Source organism: Macaca thibetana, chromosome 12 (assembly GCF_024542745.1).
Source record: "Macaca thibetana thibetana isolate TM-01 chromosome 12, ASM2454274v1, whole genome shotgun sequence".
Classification (NCBI taxonomy): domain Eukaryota; kingdom Metazoa; phylum Chordata; class Mammalia; order Primates; family Cercopithecidae; genus Macaca; species Macaca thibetana.
The window spans coordinates 127,856,022-127,881,981 of NC_065589.1; the positions used below are offsets into that span (position 1 = coordinate 127,856,022).

At 49.3% G+C, this 25,960-nt stretch overlaps 2 long non-coding RNA genes across 4 annotated transcripts in view; one reads left to right on the forward strand and one right to left on the reverse strand.

The window, feature by feature from the left end:
- The window catches only part of LOC126932733 (uncharacterized), a 15,566-nt gene extending 517 nt beyond the window's left edge, over window positions 1-15,049 (forward strand). Inside the window, exons 1-3 of one of the 2 annotated variants that reach the window (XR_007718298.1) lie at window positions 3,949-4,080; window positions 12,451-12,620; window positions 14,158-15,049. This is a non-coding gene — a long non-coding RNA (uncharacterized LOC126932733). Of the gene's footprint in view, window positions 1-3,948; window positions 4,081-12,450; window positions 12,621-14,157 lie in introns of those variants that run through there. The other variant, XR_007718297.1, reaches the window with a different exon arrangement.
- Window positions 4,733-25,960, reverse strand: part of LOC126932730 (uncharacterized) — a 24,080-nt gene continuing 2,852 nt past the window's right edge. The window contains exons 2-3 of one of the 2 annotated variants that reach the window (XR_007718292.1): window positions 13,402-13,512; window positions 4,733-4,904 (exon numbers count right to left, since the gene is read on the reverse strand). This is a non-coding gene — a long non-coding RNA (uncharacterized LOC126932730). Of the gene's footprint in view, window positions 4,905-10,309; window positions 12,308-13,401; window positions 13,513-25,960 lie in introns of those variants that run through there. The other variant, XR_007718291.1, reaches the window with a different exon arrangement.

Consider the following 25,960-nt stretch of genomic DNA (forward strand, 5'->3'; position numbering starts at 1 on the left):
GGGCACGGGCTGCGGAGGTAGATGTGCCTCGTCTTCGGGTTCCCACGCGCCCTGGCGACCCGGGGCCCCTGGGTCCAGCCCCAATACGGACTCATGTGGGACGTGTGTGGCGCGAGTACACCTTGGCCCTGTGACTCAGCCTGAGCGGGCCCAGGCTGTCCCATTGAGCAGGAGCCCAGAAGGTCGCCGTGCTGCGAGTCCTGATCCCCCTGCCATCTGTTAGGGTGCGGAGGTCACCCAGGCGTCTGAGGGTGGGACAGTGCCACTTCCGAAGGAGCCAGGGCAGCAAACCCAAAATCCCTGCGTGCCTGGGCAGGTTAGGAGATTCCTTCTGCCTGCGAAGTCTGGCTGGGCTGCAGCAGAGGAGCGACCCTTGCTGCCTGGCTCACGAAAGCCCTCTGTTCCCCCTGTCCTTGTGTGAGTGAAGGTGACCAAGGAGGGAGGAGGGTAACACCCGCCGGGGCCGCGTTGCGCAGGCCGCCTGCGTGCGCGGGTTCCCTGCCACCCTGGCCTGGATGCCTGGACCTTCGATTCTGACACGAAATCTGAATCCTGGACTCCAAAAGGCACGTCTCTTGGGCCAGTTAGGGTAGGAGTTCCGCTCAAAGCCCTGCCCCCACCCCGTCCCAACCCTGCGTCCTAAAGCTCCTGCAGCAGAGCCGGGCGTTCCTCCTGGCTGAGGAGTAGTTCCAGCGGAGCCGGCTGTTCCACGTCCTTCAGCTCCCCCAGTGGCGCCGGATCTAGCAAAGGTTGTGCCTTTTGCTGAAATTCTAGGGTCGACAGGAGCTCATCTACCAGGCTGGAGGGGAGTGCAGACGAGCGCTGAGTCTCCTGGAGCGGTTGGGAGGGCGCCTGGATGGCTTGCATGTGTGCTTGACGCTCGGAGGCCTCCGGGGTCGCGGGCTCCGGACTTGGAGGTGCCCCGTCTTCGGGTTCCCACGCCGCCTTGGAGACCTGGGGCTCCAGCCCCACCAGCGACTCCGCTGGGACGTGGGTGGTCCAAGCACACCTTGGCCCTGTGACTCAGCTTGAGCGGGCCCAGGCTGTCCCACTGAGCACGCGCCCAGCAGGCTGCTGTGTTGCGGGTCCTGGTCTTCCTGTCATTTGTTGGGGGTGCGGGGCCACCGAGGAGTCTGAGGGTGGGACAGCCCCACTTCCGGAGGAGCCAGGGCACCGAACACAAAGCCCCGAGTGCAGGGGCAGGTTGGGAGATTCCTTCTGCCTGCGCAGCCTGGCTGGGCTGGAGCAGGGGGACTGCCCTTGCTCCCTGGCTCACGAAATCCCCCTGTGGGAGAGCCCCAGGAGCGCAGGGTATGTGGGGTGCGGGAAGCCCCGTTTCCCACGCCCGGGTGTGGGTGAACTCGATAGAGGAGGGAGGAGGGCAACACCTGCTGGGGTGTCAATAACCACAGTGGCCTCAAAGAGCTCAAATGAAAGGAAGAATTGCACATCTCTCACTTTAAGTCCAGAGCTAGAAATGATTAAGCTTAGTGAAGATGTAGAATTTTCACCGCTAGAGAGAAGTCAACACTTGGCTTCAAAACTTCAAAGGATGGGCCGGGCGCGATGACTCACGCCAGCACTTTGGGAGGCCGAGGCGGGTGGATCACAAGGTCAGGAGATCGAGACCATCCTGGCTAACACGGTGAAACCCCGTCTCTACTAAAAATCCAAAAAAATTAGCCGGGCGTGGTGGCGGCGCCTGTAGTCCCAGCTACTCGGGAGGCTGAGGCAGGAGAATGGCGGGAACCCAGGAGGTGGAGCTTGCAGTGAGCCGAGATCGCGCCACTGCACTACAGCCTGGGCGACAGAGCGAGACTAAAAAAAAAAAGAAGGAAAGAAAAGAAAGAAAAAAAAGATTGCTGCTTACTGACAATTCACCTAGCTACCCAGAAGCTTAGATGGAGATGTACTTGGAAATTAATGCTATTTTCATGGCTGCTAATACAATATCTACCCTTCAGCCTGTGGATCGAGGAGTGATTTTGACTTTCAGGTCTTATTATTAAATAATAAATGCATTTTGTAAAGGTATAGCTGTCATAGACAGTGATTTCTTTGTTGAATCTGGATAAACTGAATTGAAAACCTTTTGGAAAGTATTCACCATTAATCCTTTCATGATATTTCAACCTCCTCCCGTGAATCACAAATGTCCTTAAAAGCAATCCTTAAATGCCGTTAAGGACATTTGTGATTGATGGGAGGAGGCTGAAATATCAACATTAACAGGAGTTTGGAAGAAGTTGATTCCAGCCCTCATGGATGACTTTGAGGGCTCAGGATGTCAGAGGAAGTCCCTGCAGATGCGGTAGAAATCGCAAGACAACTAGAATTAGAATTAGAGCCTTAAGATGAGATGAAATTGCTGTAAACTCATGATAAAACTTGAACAAATGGGGAGTTGCTTCTTATGGATGAGGAAAGAAAATATTTTCTTGAGATGGAACCTGCTCCAGGTGGAGATGCTATGAACATTGCTGAAAGGACAGCAAAGGATTTAGGATATTCCATAAACCTGGTCGAGAAAGCAGCTGCAGGGTTTGACAGGGTTGATTCCAGTTTTGAAGGAAGTTCTACTGTGGATGAAACGCGATCAAACAGCATCACATGCTACAGGGAAATCTTTTGTGAACGAAACAAACTTCATTGTTTTATTTTAAGAAACTGACATGGGCACCCAACCTTCAGCAACCCCCAGGCTGATCAGTCAGCAGCCGTCAATACAGAGGCAAGATTTCCACCAGCAAAAACATTATGACTTGGTAAGGCTCAGATATTCATCAGTAATTTTTAGCAGTTAGGTATTTTAAGTTATGTGCATACTTTTTAGACATAATGCTATTAATTACTAATTAATTATTAAACAACCATTAGACGACAATATAGTTTAAGCATAACTTTTATAAGCACTGGGAAACAAAATGTTTGTGCGACTAACTTGACTGTAACATTTGCCTTATTGCAGTGGTCTGGAACCAAACCCACACTATCTCTGACGGGTGCTTGTAGGTTTTTTGTTGTTCTTTGTTTTGAGATGGGGTTTCACTCTGTCGCCCAGGCCAGAGTGCAGTGGCATGATCATAGCTCACTGCAGCCTCAAACTGCTGGGTCAAGTGATTTTTTTCTACCACAGCCTCTGGAGTAGCTGGGACTACAGGCATGCAGCACTATGCCTGGATATTTTTTTTAATAATTTTTTTTTTTTTCTGTAGAGACGGGATCTCACTATGTTGCCCAGCTGGTCTTGAACTCCTGGGCTCAAGCAATCCAGCCACTTCAGTGTCCCAAAGTGCAGCCATTACAGGCTTGAGCCACTGCACCCAGCTTGTCTGCAGTTTTTAAAACAAAAACGGCTGGGCGCGGTGGCTCACGCCTGTAATCCCAGCACCTTGGGAGGCTGAGGCAGGTGGATCACGAGGTCAGGAGTTCGAGACCAGCCTGGCCAAGATGGTGAACCCAGTCTCTACTAAAAATACAAAAATTAGCCAGGTGCAGTGGTGGGCACCTGTAGTCCCAGCTACTCGGGAGGCTGAGGCAGGAGAATCTCTTGAACCCAGGAGGCAGAGGTTGCAGTGAGCCAAGATCGTGCCACTGCACTCCAGCCTGGCAACAGAGCGAGACTCCATCAGAAAACAACAACAACAACAACAACAAACAGCATAATTTAAAAGATTAAAAGTTAAGGTAGATTTTTACAAACGTATATATCTACCATTACAGTATCATACAGAATGGTTTTACTGCTGTAAAGATTCTCTGTGCTCTGTGTATCCGCCTCTTCCTTCCCCTCGGTCCATGGCAACCGCTGATGTTTCTACTGTTCCCACAGTTTCACCGTCTCCGGAACGTCCTATACTTGGAATAGAATAGTATGTAGACTTTTCGGATTGGCTTCTTCTCTTAGCAACATGCATTTAAGTTTCCTCCTTGTATTTTTCTGTGGCTTGATAGATCATCTCCTGTTAGCAGTGAGTAATATCCCGTTGCCGTTATACTTCTGTCAAGACTCAGAACGTACAACGCGAAGAGTAAACGTGAATGTGCTCTGTAAGCTTTGAGCCATAATGAAGGGTCAAGGTAGGTCCTGGTTGTCACAGGTGCGCTGTGTGAGGCAGGAAGCTGTGGTGGGGAGGCTGTGTGTGGGGAAAGGAACATGTGGGAAGCCTGTACTCTCTCCACCGTTTAGCTGTGAACCTGCACTTCTCTAAAAAATAAAATTACTTAAAATTAAAAGCAAACAATTAGAAAAATGAAAACATTACAACGTGTCATACAGTTTTCAAATCGCAAGACAGAAAAAGACGTAATAAAATAAAGTATAGAAAACAACAATGATAGGAATAAAACATCAGTGACAGAAGGCAGAAGACAGAAATGTGGAGCCAAACACGTTAATTTATCTTAATCACTAGTTATATTCGTTTATACCAATTTATATTGATTTAACATATTAATTTTGACTAAATGGCATTAAAGAAGGTTTGAGGAGTTTGCGTGTCACATTCTGGATGAGAGGGTTCAATAATATTAACTCTTTAGTTTGCTGTAAATCATTTAAAAATATGCTCAAATTCCAATAAAAATTCCAAGAAAAATATTTTTGAACAAGAAAATGTGATTTTAAATTGGTCTATTGAACACACACACGGCAGCCAATATTATAAAATGTACTATCAGATATTGAAGATTATTACCATTCAAAATTAAACAAATTTGAAATGGCACAAAAATAAACACATTAATGAAAGAGAATTAAAAACAGAAATGGAGCACAATTTTATATCATAACAGGGTAGCATTCGAAATCCACAAAACAAGAGCTATTGTTCCATTTATGGTATTAAAATATTGGGTGATGATTTGAGAATATAAAATGATAGAATTGAATCGTGGTCCCGTGCCTTGCATGAAAGTTAATTCCAGCATTAAACATAAAAAAAAGAGAGAGAGAGAGAGAAAAGAAAAGAAAATTAGCTGTGTGTATGTGTTTTATGACCTTGAGAATGAATGTCTTCTAAAATCAAAATTTCAAACAGAAAACATATAAAAAGGAATAATAAACCTAACGTACCTAAAATGTAAATTCTTACACATTTCAACACCAGGCAAATAGCACAAAACAAACTGGGGAAATTTTTACAACAATTATGTTACATAAAAGTTAAAATCCTTACAACATATACAATGTACAAAACAGTATGATTACTGCTTATTAATACCATTATGATTACCTGGTCTTCCCGCATACCAGTCCTCTTCCGGTGCCCGGTGGTGAAACGGAGCCCTCCCTCTCTGGTCACAGTGGAGGATTCAGCAGGAACCTGAGCCCAGACAGGCTCCAAACCCTGAACCCTGCCTAGACTTATGAAGGGTGTGAGCCAAGCCGGGACCTCACACTCCCTCCTGCAATGACGCAGATACCCACTCACGGCAGAGATTCGGTCCCTCTCTGGAAAAGCCGTGTGACAATTATTGCAGAAACTTGTTTCTTATGTTCCCAGGCACATGGAGAAAGCTGGTCTGGAAGACTGATGTCCACATGCCAAGAGAAGCACTCATGAAACACACGCTGCATGCACCACACCATGTGCACACGCACACACCCCAGACACCACACGCACTGCAACACACCATGTGCACATGCACACACCACACACACACCACACCCACTGCACACACCACACCATGTGCACACCTTACACACACCACACACTGCACACACGCCACACACATGAACCTACTACACACACACCACACCCAGTGCACACGCCACACCATGTGCACATGCATACACACACCACACACACGAATCTACTACACACACACCATGCACATACAGCACCACACACACACCACACCCACTACACACACACACTGCACACACCACACCACACACACGAACCTACTACACACACACCACGCACATACAGCACCACACACACACCACACACACATCAAACACACACCCCACACATACTCCCCACATACTGCACACGTACATATAGCACTACACACACAGAGCAAACACACACATCACATACACACACCACATGCATTCAACACACACATCAAACACTACACACACTGCACACACACAGCACCATGCACACACAAAACAAACACACACATCACATACACCACACACACATATCACACGCACACCACACCACACATAGTACACATACACATCACACACACATACACCACAAACACAGCACATACACACACCATGCACCACCCACAGTATTCACACATGACACCCACAATACACACCACACACACATATACATACTCCATGCACTTACTACACACGCAGACCACACACACACCATACATACACATCACATGCATACATCTGCGCACACCTCACAACACAGAAAACACCACTCTCCTTTTGGTTTCCTTAAATAGATGGTGATCTGTTTTGCTCCGGGAGAAACTAGTGTCCTGTAGTATGATAAGCAATGAGATATTGGGGGGATAAAAAAAAATCAGAACCCCTCAAACCCCTCAGAGAAAGAGGTAGGATAAAAATGCACCCTTTATGCTTGATGTCATTATTGCTGTTACTAGTATTCTAGATTACTCAGTACATCCACAGGGTTTAATCTTTAGAAAAACTGACTCCCTTCACTTCCGTCTTCTGAAGTCATAAATCGCAATTTGTTTCCTAGAGCTCCTGCCATTTGCAGCGAGCTCACAGCATTACACAGTCAGCACACAGAGCCTGGGGCTGCTATCCAACCGCCAAGACAACCGTGAGTCCACAGAAGAGAATGTTCCTCCAAGGTAGACACCTGGCTTCACAGCGGCAGAGCAGGAAGACGTAGCTTCGGGAACCAGGCCGCACCGGTTCAAACCCCAGCTCCTCTGTGACCTTGGGCGAGTTACTTAACCTACGTGCTCCCGTTTCCTTGGGTGCAAATTAGGAACAGTGAGTCCCTGCCTGAGGGGTGTCTCATATGCATCTGTCTGCATATCTGTGTATTCGTTATTTATTTACCTGTCAATCATCCATTAACAAGGAGGAACATGAGAGGAAATCAGGGTGACCTTGACATCCTAGTTGTGCACCTGCACAGAGGATGGTCTCCAATTCCACAGCTACTTCTCTTTAGGGAATCAAGCTTACTGTGTGTAGGTTACAGGTGGTAGAATTTGCCTTAGCTATTCACTTACTGTGTAGAGGAGACTATGAACAGTTGGGTAGACAGTCCTTGAAGTGTCATTTATGTCATTTATGTGAGATATAATGGAAAACACTATTATTCCATGTATACTGTTGTAGTTTTTAAAAGTTGGGTACACGTTTTTGAGATGGAGTTTTGTTTCTTGTTGCCCAGGCTGGAGTGCGATGGTGCGATCTCAGCTCACCACAACCTCCGCCTCGTGGGTTCAAGCGATTCTCCTGCCTCAGTCTCCCGAGTAGCTGGGATTACAGGCATGCGCCACCATGCCTGGCTAATTTTGTATTGTTAGTAGAGACGGAATTTCTCCATGTTGGTCAGGCTGGTCTCCAACACAGGTGATCCGCCCGCCTTGGCCTCCCAACGTGCTGGGATTACAGGCGTGAGCCATCACGCCTGGCCTCATCTTTGTTTTTAATCGATGACTGATTGGCATATGGAGCACACCCCATGGCCTTTGCATTGCCTGTGAAGTCTCAGGTGGTTCTTACTTTCTATAGAGCCAACACAGAGCACTAACCTTTATATGTCATGGAAGCCACCCTTCAGGAAAGCAGGAGGAGTATAGGGGTCATTACAGGGGTTCCTTATTCTCTATTTCCTGCTGTTACAGGAATCTAGTTGTGAGTTCTCTAAATTTAGATATAATTTACTTTCTCTTATAGCATATGCTCACGTGATTTTAACAATAAGATGTGAGATAAGAGGAGCTTATGTTAGTCCATTACTAACAGACACATTTCAGAATTTTGTCTGCTTTTCTTTCTCCTGAGCTGACCAGGAACACTGGTCCTTCACGAGGAAAGGGCTATGGCTCCTGGGGAGATTTGGCAGCTCGAGCTCTGTGACTACTCATCTTGCAGTAGAGCTACTGCGGTTGCTTCAGTGACTGAAATTATTTTTATATATTTTATTATACTTTAAGTTCTGGGGTACATGTGCAGAATGTGCAGGTTACATAAGTATACATGTGCCATGGTGGTTTGTTGCACTCATCAACCTGTCATCTACATTAGGCATTTCTCCTAATGCTATCCCTCCTCTAGTCCCCCAGCCCCCAACAGGCTCCAGTGTGTGACATTCCCCTCCCTGTGTCCATGTGTTCTCATTGTTCAACTCCCATTTATGAGTGAGAACATGTGGTGTTTAGTTTTCTGTTCTTGTATTAGTTGGCTGAGAATGATGGCTTCCAGCTTCATCCATGTCCCTGCAAAGGACATGAACTTACCCTTTTTTATGGCTGCACAGTATTCTGTGTTGTATATATGCCATATTTCCTTTATCCAGTCTATCATTGATGGGCATTTGGGTTGGTTCCAAGTCTTTACTATTGTGAACAGTGCCGCAATAAATATACGTGTACATGTGTCTTTATAGTAGCACGATTTATAATCCTTTGGGTGTATACCCAGTAATGGGATTGCTGGGTCAAATGGTATTTCTGGTTCTAGATCCTTGAGGAATTACCACACTGTCTTCCACAATGGTTGAACTAATTTACACTCCCACCAATGGTACTTCTCCACATCCTCTCCAGCATCTGTTGTTTCCTGACTTTTTAGTGATCACCATACTAACTGGCATGAGACGGTATCTCATTGTGGTTTTGATTTGCATTTCTCTAACAACCAGTGATGAGCTTTTTTTCATATGTTTATTAGCCGCATGTCTTCTTTTGCAAAGTGGCTGTTCACATCCTTCATCAACTTGATGGGGTTGTTTTCTTCTTGTAAATTTGTTTAAGTTCTTTGTAGATTCTGAATATTAGCCCTTTGTCAGATGGATGGATTGCAAAAATTTTCTCCCGTTTTGTAGATTGCCTGTTCACTCTGATGGTAGTTTCTTTTGCTGTGCAGAAGTGCTTTAGTTTAATTAGATCCCATTTGTCAATTTTGGCTTTTGCTGCCGTTGCTTTTGGTGTTTTAGTCATGAAGTCTTTGGCCATGCCTTTGTCCTGAATGGTATTGCCTAGGTTTTCTTCTAGGGTTTTTATGGTTTTAGGTCTTACGTTTAAGTCTTTAATCCAAGTTGTGTTAATTTTTGTATAAGGTGTATAGAAGGGGTCCAGTTTCAGTTTCTGCATATGGCTGGCCTGTTTTCCCAACACCATTTATTAAATAGGGAATGCTTTCCCTATTGCTTGTTTTTGTTAGCTTTGTCAAAGATCAGGTGGTTGTAGATGTGTGGTGTTATTTCTGAGGAGTCTCTTCTCTTCCATTAGTCTATATATCTGTTTTGGTACCAGTACCAAAGCATTTTGCATTTCAGTATCATGCTGTTTTGGTTACTGTAGCCTTGTAGTATACTTTGAAGTCAGGTAGCATGATGCCTCCAGCTTTGTTCTTTTTGCTTAGGATTGCCTTGGCTATGCGGGCTTTTTTTTTTTTTTTTTTTTTTTTTTTTTCTTTGGTTCCATATGAACTTTAAAGTAGTTTTTCCAATTCTGTGAAGAAAGTTAATGGTAGCTCGATGGGGATAGCATTCAATCTATAAATTTCTTTGGGCAGTATGGCCATTTTCATATTGATTCTTCCTATCCATGAGCATGGAATGTTTTTCCATTTGTTTATGTCCTCTCTTATTTCCTTGAGCAGTGGTTTTGTAGTTCTCCTTAAAGAAGTCCTTCACATCCCTTGTAAGTTGGATTCCTAGGTATTTTATTCTTTGAAGCAATTCTGAATGGGAGTTCACTCATGATTTGGCTCTCTGTCTGTTGTCGGTGTATAGGAATGCTTGTGATTTTTGCACATTGATTTTGTATCCTGAGACTTTACTGAAGTTGCTTATCAGCTTAAGGAGATTTTAGGCTGAGATGATGGGGTTTTCTAAATATAAAATCATGTCATCTGTAAACAGAAACAATTTGACTTCCTCTCTTTGAATAGGAGTGGTGAGAGAGGGCATCCTTGTCTTGTGCCAGTTTTCAAAGGGAATGCTTCCAGTTTTTGCCCATTCAGTATGATACTGGACATCAAGGTCACCCTGATTTCCTCTCAGGTTCCTCCTTGTTAACCCAACCTTCAGGTCCTATTGCTGTTATCATTTGAGCATTTCTCAAATCTCACTGATACTGATTTTTTTTTTTTTTTTTTGGAGACACAGTTTCACTCTGTCGCCCAGGCCAGAGTGCAGTGGTGTGATCTCGGGTCACTGCAACCTCCGCCTCCTGGGTTCAAGAGATTCTCCTGCCTCAGCCTCTGGAGTAGCTGGAATTACAGGCATGAGCCACCACATACCCGGCTAATTTTGTATTTTTCCTAGAGACAGGGTTTCGCCATGTTGGCCAGACTGGTCTCGAACTCCTGACCTCAGGTGATCAACCTGCCTCGGTCTCCAAAAGTGCTGGGATTACAGGCGTGAGCCACGATGCCCAGCCCCGACAGATCTCTCTTGCGTACATATCAGTTTCAGGCATTCAGGGTGGTTTAGACTCCCCCACTTTCAAGTCCAGGCTCCATGCTGCTGCTAACGTGATCTTCAAACCCTGACTGGCCCTCACTGGCCCTTTGCCTAAAATCTTCAAGTGGTTCCCCATCATCTTCAGGATGAAGTCCAAACTCCCAAGCATGATACTCAAGATGCTATAACCGGCCCCTCCTACCTGACTTCTTGCCCTTCCCCAAACGTGTCATCCTCCCTCATCTTCCTTCAAAATATAGAAGCCAGGCAATATTTCAGGTGCTTGGCCCACACGAATGAACCAAACAGAGATCCTGGCCTGTGTGGACCTCGTATTCTTATGGGAGAAGGTGAGAGGTAGGGAGGTGGATGGTGGAAGAATGGCTGAGTAATTGGGTAAATGGATAAGATGTCTGATGATGGATGGATGGTGGACATACATGGATGATTGATAGGTAAGTAGATGATTGGTGAATGCGTAGACAGATACAGAGAGGTTGATAAATGGATGACTGACAGGTAGATAAATAACGAATACACAGATATGCAGACAGATGGACAGAGGGTTGTGTGGTTATAACGGCAGTGGAGACATAAGTCAGGATGGGGAACGGGAGGGATTGTGTATGAAGAGGTGCCGTATTTCACAATTTTACAGAAACAGGATAAATGAACCATACTTCTCACGTTGGGTCTGGCTTCCCCTCCAGAGCAGAGCCTGCAGTCTCTGAGCTGAAGCGTTGGTCTCCTCCACCCACCCTCCCACTCTCAGCCACCCCCCCGCCCTGTGCCTCTCTCCCCCACGCCTTCCTGCCTTTGAAGAGGTGAGGTAAGGTGCACGGGTGAACAGAAAACGCGCCCGAAGCCAAGAGATCACCATCTCCTGCTACACCCACCTCTCTCAGGCTTTTATCGAGAGAGAAGAGTGCGAGACAACCACAACCCGCCACACTTATCTCGTAGAGTAGCTGGAATTGTGAAGATGGCACAATCCAAAGGTAAACACAGGGTTTATCAACCCCGCTGCAGCATCGTGGAGAGAGAATGTAGGAAACAGACGCAATGGTGACTGACGTGGATCTCCTCTCCCGTGTGGTAAGATGTCAGGCCAAAGCTGGGCTTGCATCTTCCTGCGAGGAGCGGCCCCGTGTGATCGTCAGCCATTGGGCAGCCTCCCTGAATTTCAGCTTCCTCATCTATAAAATGGAAGGCAGACCCCACTGGCTTCCATGAGAACTGAAGCTGTATGAACTCATGCCTGCGTGCACGTCTGGGTGTGTTGTGTGTTCAGACAGGGCGCCCACACAGTGGCATTGACACACGGTGAGGGAAGTGTTCACCGCAGGCTGACAGCACACGGGCACCTCCACAATCCTGAACTCGACAGGGGCCTCCGAGACACCCATGTGAGTAAGAGAAGGTCTCAATATGTGTCAGGGCTTAAGACCTCTGTGAAATAACGGAGGTTGGATTTGGGAGCAAATCCTCCTTGGTTCCATCCCCACACGTTTTCCTGGGGTCAAAGCCTCCTTGGAGAAGGCAGCAGGGGGCGCCGTGGAGGTGGCACCAGCTTTTCATTCAGGCTCTCAGCTGTGTCTTTCTTGTTTGCACGGGTGACACTCCCCGAGGCCATAAAACCTCTCTAGAAAGAAGAGCAGAGCCAGGAGGCCAGGCAGACGGTGACTGAGGAGGATGCAGAAGTAGCTGATCACACGAGCCTGTGTGGACCGAGAGATTCGTTACAGCACGACTGACTCATAGCCTTTCCTCCACCACGAGCGAGTTCCGAGACTCACAGGCTTTCCTCAACCACCGGGTGAGTTCTGTCATCCCTTAGACTCCGTTTTTTCTTCTGACACAGGAGACAACAGTCACAACGTCACCTGATTATCATGAGAGCTCCATGTGACAACAACGTGAGAACGCCGGTGAAGGGCATTTGAAAAACAAAGGGATTCACCAATCGGGTCCATCACCAGTGACGAACCCCTGCTCTCACCCATGCCCTGGGAACTACACAAGAATTCACAGGTAATTTTCTTTTAAAGAAGCAGCTTTAACCTACATGTTGGAAAAACTCAGAGTAATTCAAACGTCAATCACAGCCTGAGTTTTTGTTGTTTTTGAGATGGAGTTTTCCCCTGTCTCCCGGGCTGGGGTGCAGTCGCGTGATCTCGGCTCACTGCAACCTCCACCTCCCAGGTTCAAGCATTTCTCCTGCCTCAGCCTGCTGAGTAGCTGGAACTACAGGTGCCCGACAGCCTGTTTTCTGTTGCTAAATTAATGAAATTTCAGCTGGCCACGCCCAGGTGGCAGTGGCAACTCAGGCTCCAGACAGCCCTGTGCAGATGACATCATAAAACACGGAGGAAAAACAAACAGGAAACACATGACAATGTGTGGTTTTCGTTTCTGTTTAGAAAAGTAGACCTGGAAAACAAATCACTGAGGGTAAGGGGAAAAAACTATGCTAGCAACCACGATTAAAAAGTTATTTAACAGTGACGCCTAAAAAGCCTGAGAAAAAAAAAAAAAAAAGTTTTTAACAGTGGCATGAGATTTGGCATATATATCTTTTTAATTAGTATGAAATTCTGAATAGTAGACAACGTGGGCTTGTAAACCATGTGAAGAGCTATTTCCCAGACACTGGGGTCTCCCAAGAAGGTGTGTCTGCACAGAAAGCTGGAGGCCCATCGCATGCTGGAGGCCTACACCCACCGCGCTTCTGCCTCGCCCAGTGGTTGGGCACAGGCACCCTCCTGGCACAGGCGGCAGATGGACGTATTGTCACACCCCACCCCGTGCTTACCTGACCGATAGCGCTCATCTCGTGACCTTGAAGACCTTCGGCGGTGGTAGCGAGAGGCAGAGGAAGGAGTGACAGGAGCCCGGCGTTCTTGCAGCAAAGCTTGGTCCACCCCTGGATTTCAGGGAAAACAGCAGTGGGGTGTGGCTGTGCTCAGCAGACTCTAGCAAATCATTCCCTCCATCCCCACAGCAAAGCCAGAGCTACCCACGGGACTGGGCATGGCGGCACCTCAGAGCCCACAGGCAGGAGGGCCAGGACTGAGGGGGAAGCTCTCCCATAGCCGGGGAGACCCCTCCTGCCTGGACGCCACCACAGACCCTCTCACAGCACAAGGGTCCACTGACAGGCAGGGAGAGACACAAACTCAGCCACAGGTAGCAACTGAATTCCTGGGAGTTAGAGAAACAGGGCCCAAGACGCAGACTCAAGTTATGACCTTTCATGTAATAAATATACAGAATGGGTTGTATAAGTTCTTAAGAAAATTTAAAAGTTATTATTAAAGCAATTTTTAAAATAAATCTTACAGGATAGTTTAACAATATAATTCAGGTAACCAGGACATACCATGAACGACCAGCTTTGCTCATTCCAGATTACTCTCTGGAAACACACTCCATTTGCTCCAAGGGTTAACAGATTATATTCGACTATGAATTACAATTATTTGATGAATTACAAAAAAACGTTAATGTGGTCAGATGAAACGATTTAACGGTATTGGTCAAAACACTGACATGAATCCACCTGTCACAGTACTGGTTATACTCAGGTAACAACAGGGTGGCAAGGAACACAACTAGACGAAACTAAGCCCCCAAAGGAAGGACATCATCATCACAGATCCATGAAGAACTGCTCTGATACCGTGGGAAAAACGGCATCCCCACAGTTCCCTGAACGGCTCTGAAACCACAGAAAGGACGTCATCCTCACAGCTCCACGAAGAACTGCTCTGAGACCACATGAAGGGTGTCATCCTCACAGCTCCGTGAACGGCTCTGAGACCACAGAAAGGACGTCATCCTCACGGCTCCACGAAGAACTGCTCTGAGTCCACGGGAAGGGCGTCATCCTCACGGCTCCACGAAGAACTGCTCTGAGTCCACGGGAAGGGCGTCATCCTCACGGCTCCACGAAGAACTGCTCTGAGTCCACGGGAAGGGCGTCATCCTCACGGCTCCACGAAGAACTGCTCTGAGTCCACGGGAAGGGCGTCATCCTCACGGCTCCACGAAGAACTGCTCTGAGTCCACGGGAAGGGCGTCATCCTCACGGCTCCACGAAGAACTGCTCTGAGTCCACGGGAAGGGCGTCATCCTCACGGCTCCACGAAGAACTGCTCTGAGTCCACGGGAAGGGCGTCATCCTCACGGCTCCACGAAGAACTGCTCTGAGTCCACGGGAAGGGCGTCATCCTCACGGCTCCACGAAGGACTGCTCTGAGACCACATGAAGGGTGTCATCCTCACAGCTCCGTGAACGGCTCTGATACCACAGAAAGGATGTCATCCTACGTCATCCTCACAGTTCAGTGAAGAACTGCTCTGAGACCACGGGGAGGATGTCATCGTCACAGTCCCGTGAAGAACTGCTCTGAGACGGAGCACCAGTCACTAACAGATGCTTCTTCAGAAATGGATCAGTAATATTTGATTGAAAGTAAACTAGAAATAAAGTTTTAAGTTAACAAAAGAGATATTTAGTCCCTGGTTTTCCATGATGGGCTCTTATGACAGCTGTAGAGTCTGTGGGCTTCATATTCCTCTTACTCAGGTGGTTTCTGCACGTCAGCTTTTGATGGTGTGTGTGCAGACCCTACGTGTCAGGCTGGTGAGTTCAGAACTAAGTGAAGCACAGCTCCACACCCCGCCACCGCCCCCCCACACCCCGCCACCGCTCCCACACCCCGCCACCGCTCCACCACCCTGCCACAGCTCCCCCATCCCGTCATTTTGTTAAGTCTCACGTGATCTTCTTTCAGCAGCATCCAAATCACCATCAGTTCCTGAGGAACAAACTGCTGCTACCAACCTCTCGTAGTCGTCATCTACAAATGATCTTTTAAAAACGATCTTCAATTACCTTTTTATCAAACAGATGCATTTTAGGAAATCAAAGAGTGTTATCAAGTCTCACGTGAAAAACAGTAGTTACCTGGCACTTACGTTCATAAACACGGACTTACCACACGACTTCCTGAATTGTCCTTTAGACACCTCCCCTTACAGCACTGTGGTCATCACGTCAGGGTCTGCAGTGTGCTACAAATACCGTCCTATCTTACACTTTTCAATGATTCTGGAGTTAATACTTTTTATCTATTTTCCATTATCCTGGCTTTCAATGTACCTATTGCCAACCCTTTCACAGTTCTTCCACAGAACTGAAAAACTCTTTCCCATACTTTCTCGCCCACGATCAAACACTGATAACCTGGTGAGAATCTCTGTTTGATTTTCCTGGAAATCCTCTTGGAGCCCTGCCCCAATCCCCAACGTGCTACCCTCACTGGGCCGTGCCTTTCTTCCCGCTGGCCGTGCTGCTCGCTATGTTGGTCACTCGTTCTCAGCCCCTCAACGCCCCCTCCTCTCCCCACTCTCCCATCCTAAAAGAGCACCTCAAGTGCTTCAGAAAGGACGGACGAGAAGGAACACCTGGGGGCCCCGCGTGTCCGAAAGTGCTTTTCTCTCTACCCCAGTGAGACTGGGTCTTTCTCCTAGATATGGACTTCCAGGTGAAAGTTAATTCTATTCATTGCCTTTCATTTCCTTTATTGGTGAGAAGTTAAACATCATTCTGATGCTATAATCTTTACGTAATATCCATTCCTTTCTCTTCTTTGATAATCTTTTCTTCATTCCCACTGGAGGAGCTGCAAGCCAAGCTGTAATGTCTATTCCTTTCTTTTCTCCCTCCATAATCTTTTATGCTGTAAAGCAGATTTTTCTTCTCATGGGGGCACACGACCAAATCTCTCCCCCAGGAGGGCTCCATCGGGGCTGTTTCATTTGCCTGAAGAGTCCTCTCCTCTCCTGTTTCATAACCAAACACAGGCACGTTCATCCCTCTGGGCTGGGCTGTTTCCTCCACACGTGTGCTCTGACCTGGGGCCTCTGTTTTCAGTACCACCCCCAAATCTGGAGCCTCCCCGGTTTAATTTCTCCAGATAACACACATGGCTGGGAAGAAGGGGAAGAGGGGGAAGAGGGGGAAGAGGGGGAAGAGGGGGAAGAGGGGGAAGGGGGGGAAGGGGGGGGAAGGGGGGGAAGGGGGGGAAGAGGGGGAAGGGGGGAAGGGGGGAAGGGGGGGAAGGGGGGGAAGGGGGGGAAGGGGGGGAAGGGAGAGGTGGCCGCCTGCTTCCTGGACACCGTTCTCTGGGCTCCACGTGTACAGCACCCATGGCTGTCCCCCTTGTCTTCATCTTGGCTTTCTCCATTTTGCTAAATGATGAACCACAAATTCCTCTACCTGACTTTTCCTGTGCTGTGGACTTACAGTCACTGACATCTTAGCACAGTTTGGAGAAACAGAGATAAATGCACACTTCCAAGTTGCCAAGTATAACCAGTGGCTGGACATTTTTAATGCTTCACGTTCAGTCTCAATACTGCACCTATCCAGTCCATGCAAACACGCTTCTCGGGATTACCTCCAACCCTAACCTCCTCTTGGTGCCTACGGACAACGGCGTACGGAGTTCTAGGCTGCTGCTCGGCTTCTCACAGGCCTTGTGTCTGATCTCAGAAAGCTACTTTTGCATACCAACCTTGTGAATATCTCCTCTCAGGTGGAAATGCAAAGTTGCAACAAAAGTTTGAAAACAAATGAATAAAACAGAAGACTAGCTTCTACAGGTTGCAATAAGACAGCAAAAGAAACAAGTATGAACTCGCACGTTTCCTTCATTCATTTTCTTCTGACGTCATCCCAAATGAGGCTGGAGGTGGCTTAATGGTGTGTTCTGGGAAGAAGACAGCCACAATTGAATAGGCGTCGCTCAGCTGGATTCCAGCCTGTGACCGCACAGGACCGAGGGGTAGCAGAGGGGCGTCCCCACTGTTCCCATCACAGGGAAACCAAGTGCGGCTGCTGGAACAGATGCCTCTTGGTAGCAAGAACACAAATGATCACGAAGATGCACGACTACAGCATAGTGCTCTGCGCTGCTGAGAGCTCACATTCATAGTCACGTTCAGTTTAGGGAAGTGTGGTTGAAAATCAGCTCTCAGGAGCGTCACAAAGACGGGAAGCCTCTTGACAGAGGTGTGGTCAGGGGAGAGAGGCCGGCGTGGTCCCTGGGAAGGGGGCGTCCCCAGGGAGATGGGGTGGCTGCCTTCAAACATTCAAGCCTCTTCAGGCAAAAACACGGCCGAGATGGAGATAAGGTTCTCCTCCCAGGAGCACCTGCTTAGCTTTCATGCATTGGCCACGCGAGGCACCAGCTTAGCTCCGCTCCTTCGGGGATGGGAGATCCCGTGCCTGCAGTCAGGGCCCTGATACATCCGCTCCTGTCACTCTGTGGGATCTGGGCAAGTTCGTGACCTTTCCCAGGCTCAGCCTCCTGCCTCTGGACGGAAGTGGCAGTGATAGCTAACACTGCAGCCCCGGCCTAATCACCTGAGAGTCACTCATTCATCAGCACGAGCAGCACCAGGCCGGGACTGTCACTTCTGCTGTTTTCTTGGCAAGGAGACACAGGTGTAGAAGCCATCTGTGAGTGGGGGCGGCCCGGGGCCACCTTTGTGCGGTGACTGAACATTCTCCCATGACTGCCTTTTCATTTGCAACGGGGACCCCTCTCCCCAGGCCCTTCTGCACCCTCCTCTGAGGGCAGAGGCTGTTGTTTTCCTGGTACCTGCGGTGGTGCCCAGAGCCTCTATCTCTGTTACAGGAACAAAATCTGGCTTGTCTTGAAGCCAGGAAGAGACCTTTTTGGAACTCCATTATGAAAGTTAGTATTTGGACAGAGTATTCTTTTAAGAAAATATGGAAACTGCTAGAATTTCAGGTCCAGAAACGAATCTTGGAGCAAAGAAAAGCCTGAAGCGGGGGAGGGGAGGGGAGGGGGAGGGGTGAGGAGAAGAATGGGGGCAAAGGGAGGGGTTGGAGGCGGGGGAAGGGGCGGGGGGGGGAGGGAAGGGGGAGGGAAGGGGTGGGGGGGAAGGAGCGGGGGGAGTGGAGGGAGGGAAGGGAGAGGGGGAGAGGGGGAGAAGGGAGAAGGGAGGCGGGGAAAGGGAGGGAAGAGGGGAGGGGGAAGGGGAGAGGGGGGAAGAGGGGAGGGGGAAGGGGGGAGGGGGGATGAGGGGAGGGGGGAAGAGGGGAGGGGGAGGGGGAGGGGGAAGGGGGAAGGGGGAAAAAACTCATGGGAGAATGAGAGAATACTATGATTAACATTAGCAGCAACAATCTTTTTTTTTTTTTTTGAGATGGAGTCTCCCTCTGTTGCCCAGGTTGGAGTGCAGTGGCGCCATCTCAGCTCACTGCAAGCTCCGCCTCCTGAGTAGCTGGGACTACAGGCACCGCCACCACGCCCGGCTAATTTTTTTGTATTTTTAGTGGAGACAGGGTTTCACCGTGTTAGCCAGGATGGGCTCGATCTTCTGACCTTGTGATCCGCCCGCCTCGGCCTCCCAAAGTGCTGGGATTACAGGCGTGAGCCACCGCACCTGGCCTAGCAGCAATAATTTTATAAAGGTAGATGACATGGATAATTGTTTAGAAATATTAAAATTACCAAAATTGACTCAAGAAGAAAGAGAAAACAAGCTGCAAACGGGGAGTACATATTTGCAATACAAAAAACCGGCAGTGAAATTACTCATAATATGTAATGGCTATAAATTAATCCGAAAAACAAACAAACACTCCACTAGAACAATGTGCAAAAATGAAACTAGACCGGCTAATAAACACAGACAACATGATTAACCCACTAGTAACCTTGCAAATGCAAATTTAATAGATGCCACATAGCATCTGTCTGCAGGGCGAATATTAAAAAGCATTCCATTTGAACTGAGGTCTACAGCAGTTGTGCAGCAACAGGGACTCTCATTTGCCACACCTGGGACTATAATTGGTCACCACCACTTAGATGAGCAATTTGGTAACAACAGTAAATTTAAAAACATACATAAACATGATTAGTAATTTCACTAATAGATCTTTTCCCAGACTAAATCTCACATAGAAGGAAGTAACAAATAAGCAATGTTTGTGGACCAAAGAATTAGAAACAATGTAAATTTCTATCAGTGGGAGGAAAGATAAACAAATTATTATATGTCACTGAAATAAAATGTTATAGGATAGCAAAAACAAAATGAGCTAGGGCTACAATCATCCACCTGAATGAATCTCAAACACAAAATACAGAGTAAAAACCTAAGTGGCAGAATTATAATTAGACAATGAAACTGTGTATAGATTTTAAAACACCTACAAAACAACACTATACCTTTCTATGGACTAAGTATGTCCATAAGGAATACACTTACGAATGCCTTACACCTCATACATGCATTTCCGCTCAGCTCAGACAACCACCAAGCTGGGCAATTTTACTCCCAGCTCACAGGACAGGAGTGGGAATAACAGACCAAAATTCAGAATCTGTTTACTTCTGCAAGGAAAGGAATGGGAGGGAGGGAAATAAGATTAGGAAGGGGTCCATGGCGGGCAGGGACTTAATTCATCTCTATTCATTTTTTTTTTCCTTCTTTCCTTCCTTCCCTCCTTCCTTCCTTCCTTCCTTCCTTCCTTCCTTCCTTCCTTCCTTCCTTCCTTCCTTCCTTCCTTCCTTCCTTCCTTCCTTCTTCCCTCCCTCCCTCCCTCCCTCCCTCTCTCTCTCTCTTTCTTTCTCTTTTCTTTTTTTCTTTTTTTTGTGAGACAGTCTCACTCTGTCACTCAGGCTGGAATGCAGTGGTGCAATCTTGGCTCACCGCAATCTCTGCCTCTCAGGCTCAAGCCAGTCTCATGCCTCAGCCTCCCAAATAGCTAGGATTACAGGCTCACATCACCACGTCTGGTTAATTTTTTGTGTTTTAGTAGAGACGGGGTTTCACCATGTTGCCTCGAACTCGAACTCCTGAGCTCAGGTGATCTGCCAGCCTCAGTCCCCCAAAGTGCTGGGATTACAGGCGTGAGTCACCACGCCCGGCCCTTGTTTGTTTGTTTTTCTTTCTTTCTTTTCTTTCTTTCTTTCTTTCTTTCTTTCTTTCTTTCTTTCTTTCTTTCTTTCTTTCTTTCTGTCTGTCTTTCTTTCTGTCTTTCTTTCTTTCTTTCTTTCTTTCTTTCTTTCTTTCTTTCTTTCTTTCCTTCTTTCCTTCTTTCCTTCTTTCTTTCTTTCTCTTTTTGGTTTTGTTTTTTGAGACAGTTTCGCTTTGTCGCCCAGGCTGGAGTGCAGTGGTGCGATCGCAGCTCACTGCAACCTCTGCCTCCCGGGTTCACACCATTCTCCTGCCTCAGCCTCCCGAGTAGCGGGGACTACAGGGGCCCACCGCCACGCCCGGCTAATTTTTTGTATTTTTTTAGTAGAGACAGGTTTCACCGTGTTAGCCAGGATGGTCTCGATCTCCTGACCTCGTGATCCGCCCGCCTGGGCCTCCCAAAGTGCTGGGATTACAGGCGTGAGCCACCACGCCCAGCCCATGTTTTATTTCTTTAAAGAAAAACCTCTGAAGCAAAGAGGGCAAATGACACAACGATTTGACAAAGCCGGGTGATGGGTAAGTGGGTGTTTGTTATGTTAATAGTATTAATTATACTTTGTAGGCTGCTTGAAATAGTACAAATCTATGTGATAATCCTAGATACTGCTAAGTGCTGTGTAGAAAGATAGTGCGTTGTGACAGAGAAGGACAAAGACATTGGAGGAGGGGCTTAGACAGGGTGTCCAGGGAAGGCCCGGGCATTTGAGTTGGGTCCTGAATGGCAAGAAAGAGACAGCCCTGCAGTGATTTGAGGGCAGATCATTCAGCAGAAGGAACAGCAGGTGCAAAGGCCCTGAGGCAGGAACCGACGTGGCTGGAGCACGGGAGGATGTGGAGAGGAGAGTGCAAAGGGAAGGAAGCATTTCCTCTTTGAGTCCGTCCTGTGCAGGGCTGACCCTGGTGAAGGTCTGAGTGCCCCACACCGCCCAGAGCCCTTCTGGGACTGGGGTGTGTGCACAGCCCCGTGATGTCTCCTGAGCTGGCAGCAGCTGCTAGGAGTGGAGTGCCCCGAGCCGAGGATCAGGGTTGAGGACAGTGGACCCCCACTCTCGTTCTAAGCCTGTTCCCGTGGAGACAGCACAGCTGGCTTTTGTTGGGGGCCGTGAGAGGCCCTGCTGGCCTCGGCCTTCCTGCGTGTTGGCCTGAAAATGAGGGGGAAGAGGTCCCGTCCGTGAGGCCTCCAGTGAGCGCAGCTCACATCCCAGCTCGGAACTCTAGGAAAAGAGACACCGTTGGGAAACCAGGGCAGTGCCAGGGAGCCTGCCGACCCCGGAGCCTTTCCTCCACCTCACCAGTGTGCCCCGCCCGCTGTCAGCCCAGGCCTGCTGCCTCGCCTGGCCCCCTTTTGAGCACCCTCTGAGTGGGCAGAGCTGCTGGGCGCCACTTCCCCTGTGCTCGCCTCCTCTAGGCCAGGTCTCCCCAGTGGTGCCAGGATGTGTAGCGCCCGGTCCCCTCTTCTGTAAGCTGAGTAAAGCTGCCCAACTTGGAGTCTGTCTGGGCTGAGTGCAACACATGAGGGGGAAGGTTTTCGAGGGTCCTTAAGATGTGCTTCGCTGCTTCCCTCCCTCTAGACTCAGTCCTTGCCAACAGGACCTGGCCCTCTTCTGCTTGCCTGCCTTCTGGTGGTCCTCACGGTGCTTTCCACAGGGTGTAAACAAGTACTCATGAGCAGCATGCAGCGGGAGATGGAGAGAAATAACTCATGAGAGTGTATGACTGGCCCAGAAACAACGGGCATCCACTCCATGCAAAAAACGTGGAAGCCCTCATAGTTAGGTGACTGGGTCTCTGCCCACAAGGCCCTAGGAAAGCTAAGGGTTAAGCAGCAGCCAGAGCAAGAAGGCTGCCCGTAGCTCAACCTCCTTCCAGCCACCCGAGCCCGCCAGCCCCAGGCCCAGCCGGGATGCCGCAGCTTCTCGCTACCCTGGCAGACACAGGCCAGAGCTGGAGGGGGAGTCTGGGGGCCCATAGGCACAGAGCCAGGAGACCTGGGCACCCCTGACACCTGGCCAGCCATGAGGGGCCAGGCCCACCACTGTCCCACGCTGGGGTTGGTCTTCAGCCACCCAATGGGTCAGAGCAGCGTGGCGTGGCAGCGGGCCTGCAGCTCGGCTGTTGTGACCATCTCCGTGTGCTGCTCCCAGCAGAGGGCGGGTTCATGCCTAGCACCTCCGGCTGCTGCGAGCTGCTGCCTGTAAGAGACAACCAGGCCCCACCCGTAGCGCTCGGCTGGGTAAATTGCTGAGGAAACCGAATCACAGCTAGACGAGGGGAGTGAAATCATCGTGTCCCTTTCCTCTGTGCGCTCACAGAAACACAGGCCCCACGCAGAAAATACGATGTTCCTCCCAGAGCTGCAGAACGAACAGGCTGTGCTGGGTGAAAGAAAACACCACAGTTGGATGCCAACTTTCCTTAGCAGGAGAAAGAATGTGGCCTGGGGCCACCGCTGGCGATGACAAATTTGCTTCCAGAGCCCTCAGACAAAGCCCTTCCAGCGTGGGGCCCAGCATGCGTCCTCAGAGGCTGGGGAGGCACCCCCTCTGCGGCCCAGGGAAGGGGCTCCCCAAGGATGCACAGCAGGGCCAGGGTGGACTCCTTCAGGCCGACCTGCACCTGGGGCCCGTGATTATCTTTAGGTATATATATCTCTCCATCCCAGCCCTTGGAGACAGCCGCCTGAGCGATTTGGGGGTCCATCTGAGTGAACAGCGGGTAGGATGGCGGTCGGGAACTGGGGAAGAGACGGTCACATCAGATGAAATGGAGCAATAGTGTGGTCAGCACGGGCGGGGCTTGTCTTTTTCTCCCAGCTCAACTGAGGTGTAATTCATCAATAAAAGTGTGTACATTTAAGATGTACGATGTGATGATTTGATCCACACATACACTGGCAAGTAATGACCACAATCAGGCAATGAATGTGTCCACTGCCTCACAGGCACCCTTTTTTTTGTGGTGAGAACATGTAAGATCTATCCTCTTAGTCCATTTCAAGTAAACAATACATTGTCATTAGCTGGAGTCACCACGCTGTACCTTACATCCCCAGAAGTTACTCATCCCGTGACCGCAAGTTTGTAGCTCTGACCCACATCTCCTCACGTCCCCCACTCCAGCCTCTAGAAACCACCGTTCTACTCTGTTACTATGAGTTTGATTTTTAAGATTCTGCGTGGAACTTTTACTTTAAATTCATTGTCTATTTTAGCCCTCACAACAGTCCTATAAGGTACGTATTGCTATTATTCCTATTTCACAGGTAAGGCAACTGAAGCTCAGAGAGGTTAAGCAATTTGCTCCAGATCGCACAGTAAATATATGTCAGAGCTGGGCTTTGATTGATATGATATGATATGATATGATATGATATATGACATGATATCATATGAAGAGTCCAAGCTCTTAATATCACCAAGTGAAGTGAAATGACAATTAACAAGTGGAGAGAAATGAAATGCCTGGCTCTTGATGACCTCACACTGGACCAGGTGAAAAAGACTCTTGCTTGTAAAAGAACTGACTTTCAATTCAGTGGCTGTTTCCTTCCCCAGAATAGGTTATGAAAAGCCTGTGGCTCTGAGTTGAAACATGAGGCCTTATGCACAAGGTGAAGTCCAGGATAAATGTGAACTTCCTAACACCCACTGCCCGAGAAGACGGCTGTTCTGAACAACTGTTCTCTGCCGCTGGAAATGCTGCCCTGAGGAGGCAGGTTTTTCAGGTGTGTGGCTGGTGCCCTGAACCCATTGCTTTTGCTACCTGGCGCTGAGCCCTGTTCTGGCAGCCACGGGTTAAATCAGCAAGGGGGAGTGGTGGGGAAGCTAGAGGATACAGAGGGAGGGTCAGGGGAGGGTGCATGGGGAGGGCCGGGAGAGACGCCAGCTCTTGTTGGGTCGGACACACCTGCATTGCTCCCCAAACCTCAGCAGGGCAGCCCCCGGGGAGGGTGACCCTGCACATCAGAGAGGGGCTGGGTCCCCTGTGCACAGGTGCCTGTGGGGCTGGAAGTGTGTGTGCATGTGCCTGTTCACATGTGGACATGGGCTGCTCGCTAATAGGTGACCGTGAGCCAAACAGGGTCATCATCAAGCGTGAGGCTGGTGTCTTTGCTCTCCTTGAGCTGGGGCCTCAAGTCAGCAGGGAAGAAGGGAGAGAGGGAGAGCGGTGGGGAGGAATTCCCCTGCTATTGTTGGAAAACTAAATGTCCTAGATCACCGTTGAGATTGTTTGTTAACTAACAGTTAACAGATGCCAAGCGAAGGTCTATCAGCGGGGGCCAGGCGCCCTGGTCCCAGCACACTCAGTTGGCACCTGAGGTCCCTGTGTTAATAACTTGCACCTCCCACGGTGTGCTGGGTTAGGGTGATGAGGCGCGTGCACCCTGCCTGTGAGTGTGTGCACACTCTGATGCAGCCCACCCATCTAAGCAGGGCTCCGCCCTTGGCAAGCCCTGGCTCCCAGCAGTGGCTCAGATTCCAACTGGAGGAAAGCCGTCTACACTGAGGGGTCTCAGCCACAGGCATGGGTGCCCTCGGCCTGCACGCCCTGCTGGTCTGTCAGCATCCAGGCTTCAGCGGGATGCCAGCTGACTCTGTAGGACCCTGACCTACCTGGGCTGTGCTGCTCTGAGGAGTGGCCTCCCCTCCACCCCAGGGCAGCTCTCTGCTTCCTCCTGCACCTTTCAGGCCCCAGCTCAGGGTGGGTCTGGCCCACCTGCCTATCCAAGGAGATGAAGACGTGTCCTCCCAGCCGCACGGTGTTCTCGGGTGTCTGCCCCTGTGAGGCGCTGCTGGACCTGCAGGGCAGGCACGCGGAGTTTGGGGGTGAGATTGAGGAAGGGATTTACTCTCAGGGGCAGGGACAGCCTGGGGAGGGATGGCCAGGCTGGCTCCTGTGGAGAGTTGGTGCCCCTGGAATCTGCGTGCCGGGGAAGGTGTGGAATCCCTGGAGGCTGCAGCTGTCAATGAGGATGAGAGTAGCAGGGGGTTGTGGGGCAGCCCTGAAAGCCGCCAGCCAACACTTGGGCAGGATTGGCTGGCAGCCAGCCTGGAGCAGGCTTTGGGTGGACAGACCACTAGGGCTGCCCTCCCCTGGAAGACACTGGGGTCTGGCTGGGAGGGAGCAGAGAAAACCCCCTTTGAGGCCCCTCTGGCTCTGAGCTTCCTGCGAAGGGGCGGGAATTCCTCCTGCTGGGTCATGGAGTTCTCACCTCATTTCCAGGCAACATCTGTGTGGGGAGCTAGGCCGGCCTCTCCTTAGCTCTCTCTGTCTTCTTTGCCAGGTCCGTGTCACCTGCCCCTCGCTGTGATGCTCCCAGTGCCTGAGCTGGTGTCACTCCCCTT